Genomic DNA, 21580 nt, shown 5'->3' on the forward strand with positions numbered 1-21580 from the left:
CAGCCATGGAGGCCAGGGGGTTGTCGAACCCTGTCTGTGACTGTGCGACGCCGGCTCGCACATGGCCAATGTCGCCGATGCCCTCAGCGATGGCCTACAGAGACTGGGCTATGGCCTGCTGGGACTGGGCTATGGCCTGCAGAGACTGGGCTATGGTCTGCTGAGACTGGGCCATGGCCTGCAGAGACTGGGCTATGGCCTGCTGAGACTGGGCCATGGCCTGCAGAGACTGGGCCATGACCTGCAGAGACTGGGCCATGGCCTGCAGAGACTGGGCTATGGTCTGCTGAGACTGGGCCATGGCCTGCAGAGACTGGGCTATGGCCTGCTGAGACTGGGCCATGGCCTGCAGAGACTGGGCCATGGCGTTGAGCGCCTCTGCCATCTGGCGCTGGCACTGGCTCATGGCCTCCTGTGAGAGGGCAGCCATGTCCTGGGCCACAGACGCCGCCTGCACGGAAAGCCCCAGGCCTCGCAAACGGTTCCCCATGTCTGACACCGTCGCACCCATTGCCTCCACCGCAGACGCCACCCGTGCGGTGTCGGCCTGGGTGGCACGTATGACCGGCACCACTCCCAGCTCCTGGACGTGGGTGCACTCCTCCACCTGCGACTGCAGCCGCCGCAAGCCGGCCGTCACCCTCTTCGCTCGTCTCCGGGTCGGTGGTTGCATCGGATCTATGGGTGGGTGTGGTAACTCCAGGACCCGGGATCCATCTGGGCGGCAGATGTTCGCTTGGGCTGGGCTGCCCTCCGACCACCCGGCCCCTCTGCTGCTCCTACCTCCACCTGCTGTACCGGGACGGCTGTGTTGTGCGCACCAGTGAGTGTACCAGACGCCTCATCACTAAAGTGCCCAACCGAGGTGAGTGTTTCTGCGATGGTGGAGGGTGTTGGTGACAGCAGTGGCGTTGTGTCGTGCTCTTCGTCCCACTCTGAGTCCATGGCACTTTGGGGTGGGGGTTCGTCTTCACCCATCCACTCTGTGTCACTGTCCGGTATTTCGTCTTCCTGGGTAGTGCTGTCCCGGGTAGGGGTGTCCTGGGTAGGGGTGTCCTGGGTAGGGGTGTCCTGGGTAGTGGTGTCCTGGGTAGTGGTGTCCTGGGTAGTGGTGTCCTGGCTCGGCTGTGACGGGGGCCTGTGGCTGCCCCTCTCGTCGCTGGGTGGCACACGCCTGCGTCGCCGCACCCGCACGTGACGGGGGCATCGTCTCCCTGTTGCTCCAGGTCTCTCCGTCTCCCGTGGTCTCCAAGGGACATCCTGCGGGCGTCGCATGCCGGAGGGTCCGGGTCTCTCCGTCTCCCGTGGCCTCCTGCGGGCGGTCTGCATCTGCGGGGATGGGTGCCTCGACGTTTGCTCCTGCGATACACAATGAAGCATGCATGGTTAGACACGCAGGCAGTGATCAGGTGATATGGGGGAGAGGGGTATAGGGGAGGGGGGATATGGGGACGGGCTGTCGGTGGCTCACTTGCTAGTACGCCCCCGACCTCTGCATCAGCAACCTCCCGGTCCTCAGGTCCGCCAGCCAGTTCCAGGGCCCTTTCCTCGTGTTCGGTCAGTGGCCTCTCATCAGCGGGGCCTCCTCCAGTCCTCACATGCTCCCTGGTGTTGTGTGCGCGTTTCTCCTGTGGTGGGGGGGGGTGGCAGGGTTAAAAGGCAACAGTGTTAGACAGGTATATGAATGCACGCCATCGGTTGCGCTTGTATTGCAGAGGTTAAGGTTAGGGCTGGATTCACTTGGGGATATGGGGGAGGGGGGATATGGGGGAGGGGGCATATGGGGAGGGGGGATATGGGGGAGGGGGGATATGAGGGAGGGGGGATATGGGGGATATGGGGAGGGGGGATATGGGGGAGGGGGGATATGGGGATATGGGGATATGGGGGAGGGGGGATATGGGGGAGGGGGATATGGGGGAGGGGGGATATGGGGGAGGGGGTATATGGGGAGGGGGGATATGGGGGAGGGGGATATGGGGGAGGGGGATATGGGGGAGGGGGTATATGGGGATATGGGGAGGGTGGATATGGGGGAGGGGGGATATGGGGATATGGGGGAGGGGGGATATGGAGGAGGGGGGATATGGGGAGGGGGGGATATGGGGGGTGGGGATATGGGGGAGGGGGGATATGGGGGAGGGGGGATATGGGGAGGGGGATATGGGGAGGGGGATATGGGGGATATGGGGAGGGGGGATATGGGGGAGGGGAATATGGGGAGGGGGGATATGGGGGAGGGTGGATATGGGGGAGGGGGGATATGGGGGATATGGGGAGGGAGGATATGGGGGAGGGGGGATATTGGGTAGTGGGGATATGGGGGATATGGGGGAGGGGGGATATGAGGGATATGGGGAGGGGGATATGGGGGAGGGGGGATATGGGGGAGGGGGGATATGGGGGAGGGGGGATATGGGGGAGGGGGGATATGGGGAGGGGGATATGGGGGAGTGGGGATATGGGGGATATGGGGGAGGAGGGAAATGGGGGAGGGGGATATGGGGATATGGCGAGGGGGGATATGGGGGGAGATATGGGGGATATGGGGAGGGGGATATGGGGGAGGGGTGATATGGGGGAGGGGGGATATGGGGAGGGGGATATGGGGAGGGGGGATATGGGGGATATGGGGGAGGGTGGATATGGGGGAGGGTGGATATGGGGGAGGGGGATATGGGGAGGGGGGATATGGGGGAGGGGGGATATGGGTGAGTGGGGATATGGGGATAGGGGATATGAGGGATATGGGGAGGGGGATATGGGGGAGGGGGATATGGGGAGGGGGGATATGGGGGAGGGGGGATATGGGGGAGGGGGGATATGGGGAGGGGGATATGGGGGAGTGGGGATATGGGGGATATGGGGAGGGGGGATATGGGGGAGGGGGGATATGGGGATATGGCAAGGGGGGATATGGATATCGGGCGGGGGGGGGGAGGCTCACCCTGTCTGCACTGACGAGGTTGTTCACCTTCTTGCGGCACTGGGTGCCTGTCCATGGTGTCAGGGCCACAGCGGTGACGGCCTCTGCCACTTCCCTCCACAGACGCCGGCTGTGGCGTGGGGCAACCCTGCGGCCGTGCCCGGGATACAGGGCCTCCCTCCTCTGCTCCACTGCGTCCAGGAGAGCCTCCACATCCCGTGACTGGAACCTCGGGGCTGAGCGGCGGCCGGCCATCCGGTCGGGTGTTCCGGTCGGGTGTTCCGGTCGGGTGTTCCGGTCGGGTGGGGGGGAGCAGCGCGTCCTTATGAGCCGTCACGCCGTGCGGCGTGTATGACGCTGCACGGCGTGAACCACATGAGCAAGCGCGGATCCCGTCACGTCGCTGCTAGCCCATTTCGGGCCGGAGACTTCGCGACGATTTTTGCGGCGTGACGCAGGTCGGATTTGCGCCGTTTTTTGCGCCGATCGGCGGACTTTGCGCCGATAACGGAGAATTTTGCCCCTGGTAACAGCGGGGAAGGGTGTTGTTGGAGCAACACTCCAACATAGAATTTAACAAGGCTGAAGTTTGGCCAGTAGTGTTAAAAGAGATCCGGCAAGAGCCAATAGAACTTAAATTAGACCCACAGAATATTCCAGAATTAAACAGGGACCAGAGATGTCCCAGATCAGTGAGATAGTGAATGAGGCACCTCACAAGTCAAAAAGCCACAAAGGAGTGTAGCGGGAGCTGAACTTCCATTTGGGGTGTAAGTGTTGCAGGGGACATGAAACATGTTAGGGGAGCGCCCACTCCCAAACCAAAGGCACAAGCCGAGGAACCAATGATTGATGATACCTTTGTGGCAAATTTAAATGAGGATCAGGGAAGTTCCTGAATAGATCAGAAAGAGTGAGGGGGATGCCTTACTTAGCTGAGAATCAACAGGAAAGTACAGCAGGAGCTTTGAAGCTTTAAAGCTAGAGGACAGTAATGTTCAAAAAGATATGGAACAGCTTAGTGGAAAACCTATTACCAAAGCAGAAAAGAAAGCACAAAACAGTAACAGTAAAGCTTTAACATTTTTTCTTATTTTTGTTTCGTGTGAATAGAACTTGAAAGGCCCTGGTGTTACTTTATGCGTGGGACAGATGAGGTCTGTTTAATGCCTGTTGAAACCAAAGTTGTCAGCAAGTGCTGGCCCTGTAAATGCTTTAAGGCCTCTGGGTAAAAATGGCTGCATTTGAATATATGTCCAAGCTCTCAATTCTAAACTATAATATCTTAAATACATAAAAATTCTACCTATTTATTCATAATTTCCTTCACATTTGAACCAAAATGATCGAGACATTCATTATCAGTCCTGAAAAATAGGCAAATTCCAGATGCTGGATAAACAACCTTTGTTGAGGTCTAAGTGAAGTCACATGACCCAAGACTCTGACTTTTTGAGCAGTTTAATATTACCTTTCTGAGCTGCGTGGCCAGTCTGCTATATAACATCCAACTGGGAGGCACACAGAAGCATTCTCTGTCCAGGCTGGACCTCCAACCCATCTAACTTGATTCTCGGTGATACAGTTGTTAGCACTGCTGCCTCACAGCGCCAGGAACCCAGTTCAATTTCAGCCTTGGGTGACTGACTGTGTGGAGTTTGCACATTCTCCCCGTGTCTGCGTGGGTTTCCTCCGGGTGCTCCGGTTTCCTCCCACCATCCAAAGTAGTGCAGGTTAGCTCAATTAGCCATGATAAAATTGTCCCTTAGATTAGGTGGGGTTATGGGGATAGGGTGAGGTGTGGAGCTCTTTCAGAGGGTCGGTGCAGACTCGATGGGCCCTATGGCCTCCTTCTGCCCTGTAGGGATTCTATGGTTGTATATTATCGCCTGCAAATGTGATGCCAACTATGCGTGCCTACTTCGTCCAGTGACATTTATATCACCTGAAAAAGAGAATCTTACAACATTAGCCTCCAGCCAGCCAAACATTGAATGCTTATGTGAAAGACTTCCTCATTGGCCTCTGACTTTGGTACTCTGGAACTCACATGAACCAATATTAAATTTCTCCGTTGCCCTTGTAACATAAAACCTCTTTTTTTCTATCTATCCTCCTGTTTTATTCATTCATAGGATGTGGGTATTGCTGGCTAGGACAGCATTTATTGCCCGTCCCTAATTGCCCTCGAGAATGTGGTGGTGAGCTGCCTTCTTGAACCGCTGCCATCCATTTAATGTAGGTACACCCACAGTGCTGTTAGGGAGGGAGTTCCAGGATTTTGACCCAGCAGTAATGGCAATATATTTCCAAATCAGGACGGTGAGTGACTTGGAGGGAAAATTCCAGTGGTGGTGGTGGTGGTGTTCCCATGTATCTGCTGACCTTGACCTTCTGGATGGTAGCAGTCGTGGGTTTGGAAGTTGCTGCCTAAGGAGCCTTGCTGAGCTCTTGCAGTGCATTTTGTAGATGATACAAATGGCTGCCACTGTTTGTTGGTGGTGGAGGGAGTGAATGTTTGTGGAAGGGGTGCCAATCAAGCGGGTTGCTTTGTCCTGGTTAGTGTCGAGCTTGAGTGTTGTTGGAGCTGCACTCATCCAGCCAAGTAGAGAATATTCCATCATGTCCCTGATTTGTGCCTCGTAGATGATGGACAGGCTTTGGGGGGAGTCAGGAGGTGTGTTACTCGCCACAGGACTCCTGACCTCTGACCTGCTCTTGTAACCAGTTTAAAAAAAAAAAATTTAGAGTACCCAATTCATTTTTCCAATTAAGGGGCAATTTAGCATGGCTAATCCACCTACCCTGCACATCTTTGGGTTGTGGGGGTCGAAACCCATGCAAACACGGGGAGAATGTGCAAACTCCACACGGACAGTGACCCAGAGCCGGGATCGAACCTGGGACCTCGGCACTGTGAGGTAGCAGTGCTAACCACCGTGCTGCCCTGTAGTCACAATTTTTATTTGGCCATTCCAACTCAGCAGCTGGTCAATAGTAACCCATAGAATGTTGATAATTGAACGTGGAGTGGGACTTTCCTACCATTCCTTTTTGTGGGTTTTGAATGCGTAAAAATAAACTAACCTGCAGAGTTAATACTAACTTGAGTTTTTAGCGTTTTCAGGGTTGGCGGGGGGCAGGGATTGAGAAATTTGGAGATTTGTTCATGGCAGGCAGCTTCCCGAGTTTGGAAGAACTAGTGGAAGAGTATGAGTTGCCCAGGGGAAATGGGTTCAGATATTTACAGGTGCGGAACGACATGAGAAAGCATGTGCCGTCCTTTCCTGATCTGCTGCTCCCAGGGTTGCAGGACAAGGTGCTGTCGAAAGTAGGTGTTGGAGAGGGCAAGGTGACAGAGATATATGAGGAATTGATGGATTGGGAGGGTGCCCCAATAGGAGTAGTTAAGAGAAAGTGGGAGGAGGAGCTGGTGGGAGAGCTGGTGGCTGGGTTATGGGAGGAAGCCTTGAGGAGGGTAAATGGGTCCTCTTCATGTGCCAGGCTGAGTCTCATCCAATTTAAGGTAGTCGATGGGGTGCAGATGACAGTAGCCAGAATGAGCAGGTTCTTTGAGGGGGTGGAGGATAGGTGTGGGCAGTGTATGGGGGGCCCCGCAAATCATGATCACATGTTTTGGGGCTGCCCGAAGTTGCAGGGATTTTGGCGGGGGTTCGCTGACGTGATGTCAGAGGTACTGAGGGTGAAGGTGGTTCCAAGTCCAGAATTGGCAGTGTTTGGAGTGTCCGAAGACCCGGGAGTTCAGGGGAGAGAGGCCGACGTCCTGGCCTTTGCCACTCTGGTAGACCGGAGACGGATCTTGTTGGGGTGGAGGGATTCAGAGCCTCTGAAACCAGCGGTATGGGTGATCGACGTAGCGGATTTCCTCAGATTTGAGAAAATTAAATTCTCCTTAAGGGGGTCAATGGAAGGGTTCGCCCAGAGATGGAAACCGTTCATTGACTTCTTCCACGACAGTTAAGTCAGCAGGGGGAAGGGGGGGGAGGTGGATTAGGGTCAATTACAGGCCTGGTCCCATTGCAGGATTGGATAAGACCTGGTCCCATCGCAGGATTGGATAGGGCCTGGTCCCATCACAGGATTGGATAGGGCCTTGTCCCATCACAGGATTGGATAGGGCCTGATCCCATCGCAGGATTGGATAGGGCCTGGTCCCATCGCAGGATTGGATAGGGCCTGGTCCCATCGCAGGATTGGATAGGGCCTGGTCCCATCGCAGGATTGGATAGGGCCTGGTCCCATCGCAGGATTGGATAGGGCCTGGTCCCATTGCAGGATTGGATAGGGCCTGGTCCCATCGCAGGATTGGATAGGGCCTGGTCCCATCGCAAGATTGGATAAGACCTGGTCCCATCACAGGATTGGATAGGGCCTTGTCCCATCACAGGATTGGATAGGGCCTGGTCCCATCGCAGGATTAGATAGTGTCAGGTCCCATCGCAGGATTGGATAGGGCCTGGTCCCATTGCAGGATTGGATAGGGCCTGGTCCGATCACAGGATTGGATAGGGCCTGGTCCCATCGCAGGATTGGATAGGGCCTTGTCCCATCGCAAGATTGGATAAGACCTGGTCCCATCGCAGGATTGGATATGGCCTGGTCCCATCGCAGGATTGGATAGGGCCTGGTCCCATCACAGGATTGGATAGGGCCTTGTCCCATCACAGGATTGGATAGGGCCTGGTCCCATCGCAGGATTGGATAGGGCCTGGTCCCATCGCAGGATTGGATAGGGCCTGGTCCCATCGCAGGATTGGATAGGGCCTGGTCCCATCGCAGGATTGGATAGGGCCTGGTCCCATCGCAGGATTGGATAGGGCCTGGTCCCATCGCAGGATTGGATAGGGCCTGGTCCCATCGCAGGATTGGATAAGGCCTGGTCCCATCACAGGATTGGATATGGTCTGGTCCCATCACCGGATTGGATTAGAGCCTAGTCCCATCACAGGATTGAATAGGGCCTGGTCCCATCGCAGGATTGGATAGGGCCTTGTCCCATCGCAGGATTGGATAGGGCCTGGTCCCATCGCTGGATTGAATAGGGCCTGGTCCCATCGCAGGATTGGATAGGGCCTGGTCCCATCGCAGGATTGGATAGGGCCTGGTCCCATCGCAGGATTGGATAGGGCCTGGTCCCATCGCAGGATTGGATAGGGCCTTGTCCCATCGCAGGATTGGATAGGGCCTGGTCCCATCGCAGGATTAGATAGTGTCAGGTCCCATCGCAGGATTGGATAGGGCCTGGTCCCATCGCAGGATTGGATTAGAGCCTAGTCCCATTGCAGGATTGGATATGGCCTGGTCCCATCACAGGATTGGATTAGAGCCTAGTCCCATTGCAGGATTGGATATGGCCTGGTCCCATCACAGGATTGGATTAGAGCCTAGTCCCATCGCAGGATTGGATAGGGCCTGGTCCCATCGCAGGATTGGATAGGGCCTTGTCCCATCGCAGGATTGGATAGGGCCTGGTCCCATCGCAGGATTGGATTAGAGCCTAGTCCCATTGCAGGATTGGATATGGCCTGGTCCCATCACAGGATTGGATTAGAGCCTAGTCCCATTGCAGGATTGGATATGGCCTGGTCCCATCACAGGATTGGATTAGAGCCTAGTCCCATCGCAGGATTGGATAGGGCCTGGTCCCATCGCAGGATTGGATAGGGCCTTGTCCCATCGCAGGATTGGATAGGGCCTGGTCCCATCGCAGGATTGGATAGGGCCTTGTCCCATCGCAGGATTGGATAGGGCCTGGTCCCATCGCAGGATTGGATAGGGCCTGGTCCCATCGCAGGATTGGATAGGGCCTGGTCCCATCGCAGGATTGGATAGGGCCTGGTCCCATCGCAGGATTGGATAGGGCCTGGTCCCATTGCAGGATTGGATAGGGCCTGGTCCCATCGCAGGATTGGATAGGGCCTGGTCCCATCGCAAGATTGGATAAGACCTGGTCCCATCACAGGATTGGATAGGGCCTGGTCCCATCACAGGATTGGATAGGGCCTTGTCCCATCACAGGATTGGATAGGGCCTGGTCCCATCGCAGGATTAGATAGTGTCAGGTCCCATCGCAGGATTGGATAGGGCCTGGTCCCATTGCAGGATTGGATAGGGCCTGGTCCGATCACAGGATTGGATAGGGCCTGGTCCCATCGCAGGATTGGATAGGGCCTTGTCCCATCGCAAGATTGGATAAGACCTGGTCCCATCGCAGGATTGGATATGGCCTGGTCCCATCGCAGGATTGGATAGGGCCTGGTCCCATCACAGGATTGGATAGGGCCTTGTCCCATCACAGGATTGGATAGGGCCTGGTCCCATCGCAGGATTGGATAGGGCCTGGTCCCATCGCAGGATTGGATAGGGCCTGGTCCCATCGCAGGATTGGATAGGGCCTGGTCCCATCGCAGGATTGGATAGGGCCTGGTCCCATCGCAGGATTGGATAGGGCCTAGTCCCATCGCAGGATTGGATAGGGCCTGGTCCCATCGCAGGATTGGATAGGGCCTTGTCCCATCGCAGGATTGGATAGGGCCTGGTCCCATCGCTGGATTGAATAGGGCCTGGTCCCATCGCAGGATTGGATAGGGCCTGGTCCCATCGCAGGATTGGATAGGGCCTGGTCCCATCGCAGGATTGGATAGGGCCTGGTCCCATCGCAGGATTGGATAAGGCCTGGTCCCATCACAGGATTGGATATGGTCTGGTCCCATCACCGGATTGGATTAGAGCCTAGTCCCATCACAGGATTGAATAGGGCCTGGTCCCATCGCAGGATTGGATAGGGCCTTGTCCCATCGCAGGATTGGATAGGGCCTGGTCCCATCGCTGGATTGAATAGGGCCTGGTCCCATCGCAGGATTGGATAGGGCCTGGTCCCATCGCAGGATTGGATAGGGCCTGGTCCCATCGCAGGATTGGATAGGGCCTGGTCCCATCGCAGGATTGGATAGGGCCTTGTCCCATCGCAGGATTGGATAGGGCCTGGTCCCATCGCAGGATTAGATAGTGTCAGGTCCCATCGCAGGATTGGATAGGGCCTGGTCCCATCGCAGGATTGGATTAGAGCCTAGTCCCATTGCAGGATTGGATATGGCCTGGTCCCATCACAGGATTGGATTAGAGCCTAGTCCCATTGCAGGATTGGATATGGCCTGGTCCCATCACAGGATTGGATTAGAGCCTAGTCCCATCGCAGGATTGGATAGGGCCTGGTCCCATCGCAGGATTGGATAGGGCCTTGTCCCATCGCAGGATTGGATAGGGCCTGGTCCCATCGCAGGATTGGATTAGAGCCTAGTCCCATTGCAGGATTGGATATGGCCTGGTCCCATCACAGGATTGGATTAGAGCCTAGTCCCATTGCAGGATTGGATAGGGCCTGGTCCCATCGCAGGATTGGATTAGAGCCTAGTCCCATTGCAGGATTGGATATGGCCTGGTCCCATCACAGGATTGGATTAGAGCCTAGTCCCATCGCAGGATTGGATAGGGCCTGGTCCCATCGCAGGATTGGATAGGGCCTTGTCCCATCGCAGGATTGGATAGGGCCTGGTCCCATCGCAGGATTGGATAGGGCCTGGTCCCATCGCAGGATTGGATAGGGCCTGGTCCCATCGCAGGATTGGATAGGGCCTTGTCCCATCGCAGGATTGGATAGGGCCTGGTCCCATCGCAGGATTAGATAGTGTCAGGTCCCATCGCAGGATTGGATAGGGCCTTGTCCCATCGCAGGATTGGATAGGGCCTTGTCCCATCGCAGGATTGGATAGGGCCTGGTCCCATCGCAGGATTGGATAGGGCCTGGTCCAATCACAGGAATGGATAGGGCCTGGTCCCTTCGCAGGATTGGATAAGGCCTGGTCCCATCGCAGGATTGGATAGGGCCTGGTCCCATCACAGGATTGGATTAGAGCCTAGTCCCATTGCCGGATTGGATATGGCCTGGTCCCATCACAGGATTGGATAGGGCCTTGTCCCATCGCAGGATTGGATAGGGCCTGGTCCCATCGCAGGATTGGATACAGCTGATTCCACTGCAGGATTGAGTCCCCAGTATGGGGACATCAGACGGAGCCCCCACTGCCCTGAGCTCAGTGAAATTGGAGACAGGTTTGAAGATGGTGTATGCGGGGTGAGGAAGCTTCCCGAAGGGTGTGAGCAGATCCCATCATAAGTAGGTAGAAAACAGCCACAGCTAGGACCCCAAAAATGGACCCAAATGCAATTCTTTCTTTCTATTTACCTGCTCTCAATAATCTTCACCCTCTTCCTGCTTTTATCAGCTCCTAACAAAGTGTTTTCAAATGTCTTCCATCACATGGGGAAGTCACAGAGGCACATGCAATACTGTATTTTGGCCAACAGATGGAAATGGTTAGCACATGATTTTGTTTCCTCAATAATAACTTCAATGAGATCTGTTAAAATCTACAATTTAAAACTAAAGATGTCTGCGCTGTAATTTAATCAAAGACTGCAGATGACACTGTAAACCAAAGACATAAAATTGTCATCTGAACCTTTGGATTTAATTAGAACTGTAAATCACTTTCTCTATTACCGTTACTAATCTATTTACGCTAATGTGCACATGGGATCCCAATGCACGGCTATCTTGTTCTCTCCCTTCCCCACATCTCTCAAGGACACTAGTCTTGAACTGAGAGCATAGTAAGAACTGAGAGGGCAACAATGCCACTAACTCCCACAATGAATGGATTAACCACAACGCTCATATTCCCTTATTGAGGACAAGAGATTGAGAATGATCTGATTGAGGTGATTAAATTGCACAAAGAATTCAATTGCAGTTAATAGAATCCCTACTGTAGAGAAGTATGCCATTCAGCCCATCGAGTCTGCACCGACCCTCCGAAAGAGCACCCTCCCTAGTCCCACACCCTTGCCCTATCCCCGTAAGCTAGCCTTTTGGACACTAAGGGGCAATTTAGCATTCACCTAACTGCACACGTTTGAACTCAGATGGAGATTAAATGTTTCCTTTGATGGGCAAGTCCAGAACAAGGGGGCGTAAACTTAAAATTAGAGAGTTTGTTCAAGAGGGAAATCAGGAAGCACTTCTTCACACAGAGTAATAGAAATCTTGAATTCTCCTCACCAAAAGATTGTGGACACTGAGTTTAAATAGAATTTTCAAAATCAAATCTTTGTTTGGTAAGGGTATTATGGGATATGAAGTAATGGCAGGAAAATGGAGTTGAGGCACTGATCACCTATTAACTAATTGAATGCTGGGGCAGAATCGAGAGCCTGAATGACCTCCTGTTTCTGTGGTCTCGTGATTCTTCTTGAGTTTATTCAGTGTGCAAGTCAGTAGAGTTCAGAGTCTGAGGGGTCAATCAAATGATACATAATGAACATAGAACATAAGAGTGCAGAAGGAGGCCATTCGGCCCATCGAGCCTGCACAGACCCACACGAGCCCTCACTTCCACCCTATCCCCACAACCCAATAACCCCTCCTAACCTTTTTGGACACTAAGGGCAATTTAGCATGGCCAATCCACCTAACCTCCACAGTCTTTGGACTGTGGGAGGAAACCAGAGCACCCGGAGGAAACCCACGCAGACATGGGGAGAACGTGCAGACTCCGCACAGACAGTGACCCAGCAGGGAAGCGAACCTGGGACCTTGGCGCTGTGAAGCCACAGTGCTATCCACCTGTGCTACCCTGAGGCTTGGCTCAGACAACCTTTAGAACAAAGAACAAGAATAAAGAAAAGTACAGCACAGGAACAGGCCATTCGGCCCTCCAAGCCTGCGCCGACCATGCTGCCCGTCTAAACTAGACTTGTTGAAACAGCTGTGTCCCTTGAGAAAACAATATTTGATTGATAGCTTTAGCTCTGATCTCTGTCAATTTCACAATCTTTGATCATACAAGGTTAAGTTGTTTCAGGGTTGTGGTTTTTGTTATCAATACTTTAAATCCATAGAATCCCTACAGTGCTGAAGAAGGCCATTCGGCCCATCAGGTCTGCACCAGTCCTCTGAAAGAGCACCCTACCTAGGCCCACTTCACTGCCTATCCCTGTAACCACCTAACCGGCACATCTTTGGACACTAAGGGGCATTTTAGCATGGCCAATTCACCTAACTTGCACATCTTTGGACTGTGGGAGGAAACCGGAGAACTCGGAGGAAACCCACGTAAACACGGGTAAAACATGCAAATTCCGCACAGTCACCCAAGGCCTGAATCAAAACCGGATCCCTGGCGCTGTGAGGCAGTAGTGCTGTGCCACCCAACGCTGGGTCTGGATGATTTACAATTTTATTGGTTTGGAGTGAAATTATTTTTTTTCAACACAGGAAAATGTTATGAATGATTTCCTTTTTAAAAGGTTATTTCTATATATCCTACTGTCACTATAGGTTCGTTGGTTCTAGCTAGTATATGGACAATATATAGTGGGTCAAGGGCACGGAAATGCCATAGCTTGGCATGAGGAGTGGGCGAAAGGATCAGAGCTAGGCATAGGGGACATAAGGACCACCTTTGAACTTACCTTTTAAAAGGTGTCCTCATGCAAACTAGGGTTCATGACTCCTATGAGGGGACGCGTCTCCCCTTTTTCTTCCTGCCAATTTTGGCCGTGCCCCTCTTGTGGATGGGGGGGGGGGGTTACCCCCTCCCTTCGCATTGTTTCTTTTTCAGGTTTCACAAATTGACCTCATGCTTTAAGGAAGCCTTCCTCCAACCCCCGGATGGTGCATTTGATCTTCTCCAGGTGGAGAAATTACGATAGCCAGCCAGTCTGCAACTGTGGGTGGTGTTGCTGATCGCCAGCCGAGCAGGATTCTCCGGCGAGCGATTAGGGAAGCGAAAGCAAGGGCGTTGGCCCTCTTCCCCATGTGTAGCTCTGGCTGTTCCTATACCCCGAAGATTCTCTTTGGAGCGGAGGAGGATGAGAGGTGACTTAATAGAGGTTTATAAGATGATGAGGGGGATAGATAGAGTGGACGTTCAGAGACTAATTCCTCGGGTGGATGTAGCTGTTACAAGGGGGCATAACTATAAGGTTCAGGGTGGGAGATATAGGAGGGATGTCCGAGGTAGGTTCTTTACTCAGAGAGTAGTTAGGGTGTGGAATGAACTGCCTGCTGTGATAGTGGAGTCGGACACTTTAGGAACTTTCAAGCGGTTATTGGATAGGCACATGGAGCACACCAGAATGACAGGGAGTGGGATAGCTTGATCTTGGTTTCGGACGATGCTCGGCACAACATTGAGGGCCGAAGGGCCTGTTCTGTGGTGTACTGTTCTATGTTCTATGACTCTTTAAAAACTTAGAATCCGTAAAATCCCAACAGTACAGGAGGAGGCCATTAGGCGCATTGAGTCTGCACCGGCCCTCCAAAAGAGCACCGTACCCAGGCCAACTCCCCTGCCCTATCCCTGTAACCCCAACTAAGCTGCACATCTTTGGACACTAAGGGGCAATTTAGCATTCCAATCCACCTAACCTGTACATCTTTGGACTGTGGGAGGAAACCAGAGCACCCGGAGGAAACCCACGCAGACACAGAGAGAATGTGCAAACTCCTCACTGTCACCCAAAGCGGGAATCGAACCGGGTCTTTGTGAGGCAGCAGTGCTAACCATTGTGCTACTGTGCTGCCCCAAAAATCCAGCCTGACTCAATGAAAATTGCAGAGGAGTGGGGCAAGTCCATTTCCATAATAGTGCTGGCCAGGTTGGGAGTGCTGGACGTGAACAAGTCGCAACCTTTAAAGGCACGTCCGAAAATCAGACATCCCAAAAAGGGAGTTGGGAATCCTGGATCGGGACCCACCCTCCATTTTTAAAGGGCTCCTGAGTCATCCTGACTCCGTCAAAATCCAGGCCCAAGTGTTCATAACAGGGGTGGCCAAACCACGACTCATGAGCCACATGTGGCTCTTTGACATACAATTGCTGGCTTTGAAAGCAGACCGAGGCAGGCCAGCAGCACGGTTCAATTCCCATAACAGCCTCCCCGAACAGGCGCCGGAATGTGGCGACTAGGGGCTTTTCACAGTAACTTCATTGAAGCCTACTTGTGACAATAAGTGATTTTCATATTGCAGCTCATTCCTTGTCCTGTCAAACCGATTAAAGCGCGCACTGGAGGTGAATAACTGGTGCAACCTGAACTTCACAGGAGAGAACTGGAGTGCAGGCAGCAGCACTGGGAGGAGGGAGGGTTAAGATCAATGATTTGTTCCAGCACTGTTGCAAAATTTATTTTGTAGTTTCCCATTGGTCCTACGTAGGACTGCGTGACCCTCTGTGCCATTTTCTCAGGCTCCCTAACTCACTCTCTCACTGCCAACCCTCCAAGTTGTGCCTGGAAAGAGTTTCATACAGAACATGATTGTAAGATTGTAGGAATCTATTGTATTGGGACACAGTTAGTCTGATTCAAATTTGTTTAGTCAGTGGTTATAGCTTTTTTCACGTAAAATCAATCCCTTTTTTTAACCTCTTGACCGATTTCCCACATTGGAAGAGTAAGGCTGCCGAAGTCAGTTAAGCAGAGAGGATGTGCCAGATCTGATGTGTGTCAGTTAAGCAGATTTATTTTTGCCACAATTTGAATCGTACGAAGGAAGCCTGGAATGTTAGGGAGGAATAAACTGCAGGGTTCCTAACTAGTGTGCGCAATAGTAATAAAAATGTCTGTAAAAGTTATCCATGTTTTCCTTACAGAGCATCACCACTGTTACTCCATCATTGCTGAGCCAGTGTCCCACACCACCATCCAGGTTGGCAGCGTTTCAGGAAAAAAACTCGGTCGCGTCACAGGCCATTTAGGGAACTGGAAATTCCTTTGTTTCAGATTTTAGGTATCTGTAGGATTTTACATGGGTGAGGTATTGATGTGTGCCGTTGAGCCTTGGGACCCCACGTCCCTTCATGCGTTAGATGTTTGAATTTCTTCCAGGTTCCTTAACCTTTCCTATCCTCCAGACTGAATGAAACCAGAATACTTTTGCTGGAATTCAAAACACCCATGTTCGATGTGTGTTTTGGCGCTTACTCTTTGCAATTTAAAAATACCACACACAGTTTAGATTGTTGGAATGCTGTCCAAATTCCTTCCTTATCTCAGGCAGTGCTTTGTGACTATAAAATTATGGGATGGGTAAAATGTGATCTTACTTGTGAATTGTGCTTATTTGGTGCATTAGTGTGAAAAGAGCTCTACAGCTTTATTGACTGATCTGTGCTGGAAGCGAACCCGGACTTTAATTCTCCACCCCTTCATGCCGTCAGGATTCTCTGTTCCCATTGCAGTGAATGGAGATTTGGCTGAGCGACAAATTCTCCGTCCTTGCTGGCAGTCGTAGTGAGGTGGACTCACAATGGAGAACCCCGCCCCGTCTAAAATGGCTTTAACTATAACCTCCATTACAACCAGTAGTGCCAGTTAATAAATATGGGCAGCACTCATGCCTCTGGGTCTTGGGTTCGAGACCTGAGCACCTAATACAGGCTGACACCCCCAGTGCAATACTACAAGTGTGCTGCACTGTGAAAGGTACCGTCTTTTGGTTGCGGTATTAAACTGAGGCCTAATTCACCTTCTTTAGTGGATGTAAAAAAAAATCCCAGAGCACTGTTTGAAGAAAAGTACAGTTCTACCCCAAATGTCCTTGGCAAATGTCCTCACCCAATGCCCAAAAAAGATTTTCTGGTCATGACCACATTGCTGTTTGTAGGATCTTGTTTTGTGCAAATCAATTACTGTGCTTCCAACATTACAACAGTAACTACACTTCAAAAGTACTTCATTGGCTGTAAAGTGCATTGGACTGCCTGGTGTAGTGAAAGGTTCTATAGAAATGCAAGTCTTTATTTCTTTACACCTCCTCTGCATCTTTGGCAAGGCCTTGGAACCCTTCCTAAATCCTCAGAATTGGCCACAATACTCCAACTGAGGCCTAAACAGTGATTTATAAAGGTCAAAGATGTCCCGACAAGGATAATGCTGCATCCTAGCTTGACACTGCAATCCCAAGTGACTTTGACTAAGAGTAATGGGTTTACTTTAGTGATGGAAAGGGATAGGTATATACCGCAGGGCAAGAGTTATATCTGGAGGAAAGGCAATTATGATGCGATGAGGCAAGACTTAGGATGCATCGAATGGAGAGGAAAACTGCAGGAGATGGGCACAATGGAAAGGTGGAGCTTGTTCAAGGAACAGCTACTGCGTGTCCTTGATAAGTATGTACCTGTCAGGCAGGGTCGAGCGAGGGAACCGTGGTTTACTAAAGCAGTTGAAACACTTGTCAAGAGGAAGAAGGAGGTTTATGTAAAGATGAGACGTGAAGGTTCAGTTCGGGCACTCGAGAGTTACAAGTTAGCTAGGAAGGACCTAAAGAGAGAGCTAAGAAGAGCCAGGAGGGGACATGAGAAGTCTTTGGCAGGTAGGATCAAGGATAACCCTAAAGCTTTCTATAGATATGTCAGGAATAAAAGATTGACTAGGGTAAGAGTAGGGCCAGTCAAGGACAGTAGTGGGAAGTTGTGCGTGGAGTCCGAGGAGATAGGAGAGGTGCTAAATGAATATTTTTCGTCAATATTCACACAGGAAAAAGACAATGTTATCGAGGAGAATACTGAGATGCAGGCTACTAGACTAGAAGGGCTTGAGGTTCATAAGGAGGAGGTGTTAACAATTCTGGAAAGTGTGAAAATAGATAAGTCCCCTGGGCCGGATGGGATTTATCCTAGGATTCTCTGGGAAGCTAGGGAGGAGATTGCTGAGCCTTTGGCTTTGATCTTTAAGTCATCCTTGTCTACAGGAATAGTGCCAGAAGACTGGAGGATAGCAAATGTTGTCCCCTTGTTCAAGAAGGGGAGTAGAGACAACCCCGGTAACTATAGACCAGTGAGCCTTACTTCTGTTGTGGGCAAAGTCTTGGAAAGGTTTATAAGAGATAGGATGTATAATCATCTGGAAAGGAATAATTTGATTAGAGATAGTCAACACGGTTTAGTGAAGGGTAGGTCGTGCCTCACAAACCTTATTGAGTTCTTTGAGAAGATGACCAAGCAAGTGGATGAGGGTAAAGCAGTTGATGTGGTTTATATGGATTTCAGTAAAGCGTTTGATAATGTTCCCCACGGTAGACTATTGCAGAAAATACGGAGGCATGGGATTCAGGGTGATTTAGCAGTTTGGATCAGAAATTGGCTAGCTGGAAGAAGACAAAGGGTGGTGGTTGGTGGGAAATGTTCAGCCTGGAGTCCAGTTACTAGTGGTGTACCACAAGGATGTTTTGGGGCCACTGCTGTTTGTCATTTTTATAAATGGCCTGGAGGAAGGCATAGAAGGATGGGTGAGTAAATTTGCAGATGACACTAAAGTCGGTGGAGTTGTGGACAATGCGGAAGTATGTTACAAGTTACAGAGGGTCATAGATAAGCTGCAGAGCTGGGCTGAGAGGTGGCAAATGGAGTTTAATGCAGAAAAGTGTGAGGTGATTCATTTTGGAAGGAATAACAGGAAGACAGAGTACTGGGCTAATGGTAAGATTCTTGGTAGTGTGGATGAGCAGAGAGATCTCGGTGTCCATGTACATAGATCCCTGAAAGTTGCCACCCAGGTTCAGAGGGTTGTTAAGAAGGCGTACGGTGTGTTAGCTTTTATTGGTAGAGGGATTGAGTTTCGGAGCCATGAGGTCATGTTGAAGCTGTACAAAACTCTGCTGCGGCTGCATTTGGAGTATTGCGTGCAATTCTGGTCGCCGCCTTGTAGGAAGGATGTGGAAGCATTGGAAAGGGTGCAGAGATTTACCAGAATGTTGCCTGGTATGGAGGGAAGATCTTATGAGGGAAGGCTGAGGGACTTGAGGCTGTTTTCGTTAAAGAGGTTAAGGGGTGACTTAATTGAGGCATACAAGATGATCAGAGGATTAGATAGGGTGGACAGTGAGAGCCTTTTTCCTCGGATGGTGATGTCTAGCATGAGGGGACATAGCTTTAAATTGAGGGGAGATAGATATAGGACAGATGTCAGAGGTAGGTTCTTTACTCAGAGAGTAGTAAGGGCGTGGAATGCCCTGCCTGCAACAGTAGTGGACTCGCCAACACTAAGGGCATTCAAATGGTCATTGGATAGACATATGGACGATAAGAGAATAGTGTAGATGGGCTTTTGAGTGGATTCACAGGTCGGCGCAACATCGAGGGCCGAAGGGCCTGTACTGCGCTGTAATGTTCTATGTTTAGTGTTTGTTTCAGCTGTGTGGTGGGGCATTGGAAACTGAAGCTGGCAAGCTGCCTTCTTCCATGGCTAGCGGGCTCCTGACTGAAACACGCAGTGCTGGAGCCAGGAACTGAGAAGGAATTCACGGCCTGAGGGTTGGAGGAAAGGGGTTTGATAAAGGAAGGGGGAAAACAGTCAAAACAGCATTTGTTATGAATGATCTCTCTTCAACCTGATCAATTAATAAATGATACATTAAAAAAAACATATTGGGATGTGGGTATTACTGGCAAGGCCAGCATTTATTCCTCATCTGTGGTTGCCCTGAAAAGATGTAGATGGGCCTTCTTCTTGAATCACAGTTTGCAGGTTTAATACAAGTGAGCGTCTTGCTGGACCACTTCTGAGACCAGGTAAGAGTCAACCATGTTGGTGAGGGACTGGAGTTCGAAATAGAACAGGTATGGCCAGCAGATTTCTTCCCTACATAATATCAGGGACCCAACTGGGTTTTTACAACAATCCAACAGCTTCATGGTTACTAAATCAGTCACTTCTCTTTGAAACAATGGGCACGATCTAACCAAAGGGGAGCAGAGTCCCATAAAAAGCGTATTTAGCCGGGTGTTTCCCAGCGCTCACAGCGCCGAGAAACACCACACTATCTATTGAGACTCTGGTTCCATTCAAGGCCTCAGCAGGGGACGCCCCGACGAGGTCGCCTTAATCCAGTTTGCTGAACTGAGGAGCTCTGTTCGCGGAAATTTTGCAGGGGGAGATTGGTTACATGGCGTCCCGATCTCTTGACCCCTCCTTCCCCCCAATGTGACCCCCAAACCCCGTCAAAGCGCCCACACAATTATAAGGGGGGTCTTCAGCACACACCCCTACACACCCGTGCAGAGCACCCTCAGGCCCGATCACCATTGTGGGAAAAATGCCAGCTTGGCACCCTATTGGTGCCCCTTCCAGCTGCCAGTGCCACCTGGGCACCATGACAATGCCAGCCTGGCACCCAGATGGCACTGCCAGGGTGCCAGGCTGGTAGTACCAAGGTACCCGGGTGACACCAGCAGTGCCAGGGTACCACTATGTCCAGGGAGCATGCATCTGGGGGCCCCCGATCCCCTGGGAGACCCCCATGAGTACCGCTCCGTTTGGTCCCAATTTGTGGCGATCAGCACTGAACGCCGCTTGCCCGAGTTCTCCGAGACGAAGGGGTTAGATCTTAATACCTTGGGTAGATCGCTGGACTGCATATTAGAGCGAGACTAGCTGTCTCACTCTAATATGCAGATTTGCAAAATAGTGATCCTACCCACAATGGACGGGATTCAGAATGTGACTTCTCGCGAGATCGTCTTCGTGCTCGGGATGCATGCCGAGCCTGGTAGATCCCGGAAGGGGAATCTCCCGGCATCTACCAGCCACACGGCGCTGCCTCTCGGGTGCAACGCCGTCGGTAGATCATGCCCAGTGTGTGTGCAGTTCCTCTCACATGAACTTAGAACAGTCACAAGTATATGTGGCCATTTCTCACTCTCCACCAGTGCAGTAAAGATGGAAATTGTGTGTGAAGCTCACAGTACCCAAGATCTTGCACTGTTGTGGAGCACTATGATTGAGCATGGAAAAAGAACTGTTTACTCTCCCAAGCCATAGCTGGGTCTCAGGGCATCTCCTCAGGGCCATGCTTAATTGCTGGGATGTGGAGTTGATGGAATAGGATAGCACAATCAGCCAGGGTTCCCTCTCCTGATCATTATCAACTTCCTTATTCAGAAAAATACAAATGTGCACACTTGAGTAATGCCTTTCACAGCCAAACAGTCTAAAACTCAAAGACAGGAGTCGCATTTACAAAAAAGAAAAACACCTTTCAATTATATAGCATCTTTCATGATCTTTCCAACCAACAAAGTACTTTTGAAGTGTAGACTTTGTTGGAATGTTAAAAACATAGCAGCCAATTCACACACAGCAAGCTTCCACATACAGCAATGAGAGAATGGCCAGATAATCTATTTCAGTAATGGGGCTGAGGGATAAATATTGCCAGGAACTCCCTGTTCTTCTTCAAATAATGCCATGTTACCTGAGTATGGAGACAGGACCCAAGTTTAGACTCATCTGAAAGCCTTCAACTTGACAGTACAGCGTTCTCTCAGTACTGCACTCAGAGACAGCCTGGATTTTTGTGCTCAAATCTTTGGACAGGGACTTGAATCCAAATCTTCTGACTCGGAGGCAAGAGTGCTGCCCCTTGAGCTACACCTGGCTCAACCTAAGAAATGGCCACCTTGGCAAAGTATTGGATGGGGGTTGGCACTGGACTCCAACACTTGTAAGAATGGAATAAGATAAAAATATGGGTTCTGGGGGAGCAGAGGTGGGTAGTTGGAAAAGAGA

Source organism: Scyliorhinus torazame, chromosome 10 (genome assembly GCF_047496885.1).
Source record: "Scyliorhinus torazame isolate Kashiwa2021f chromosome 10, sScyTor2.1, whole genome shotgun sequence".
Taxonomy (NCBI): domain Eukaryota; kingdom Metazoa; phylum Chordata; class Chondrichthyes; order Carcharhiniformes; family Scyliorhinidae; genus Scyliorhinus; species Scyliorhinus torazame.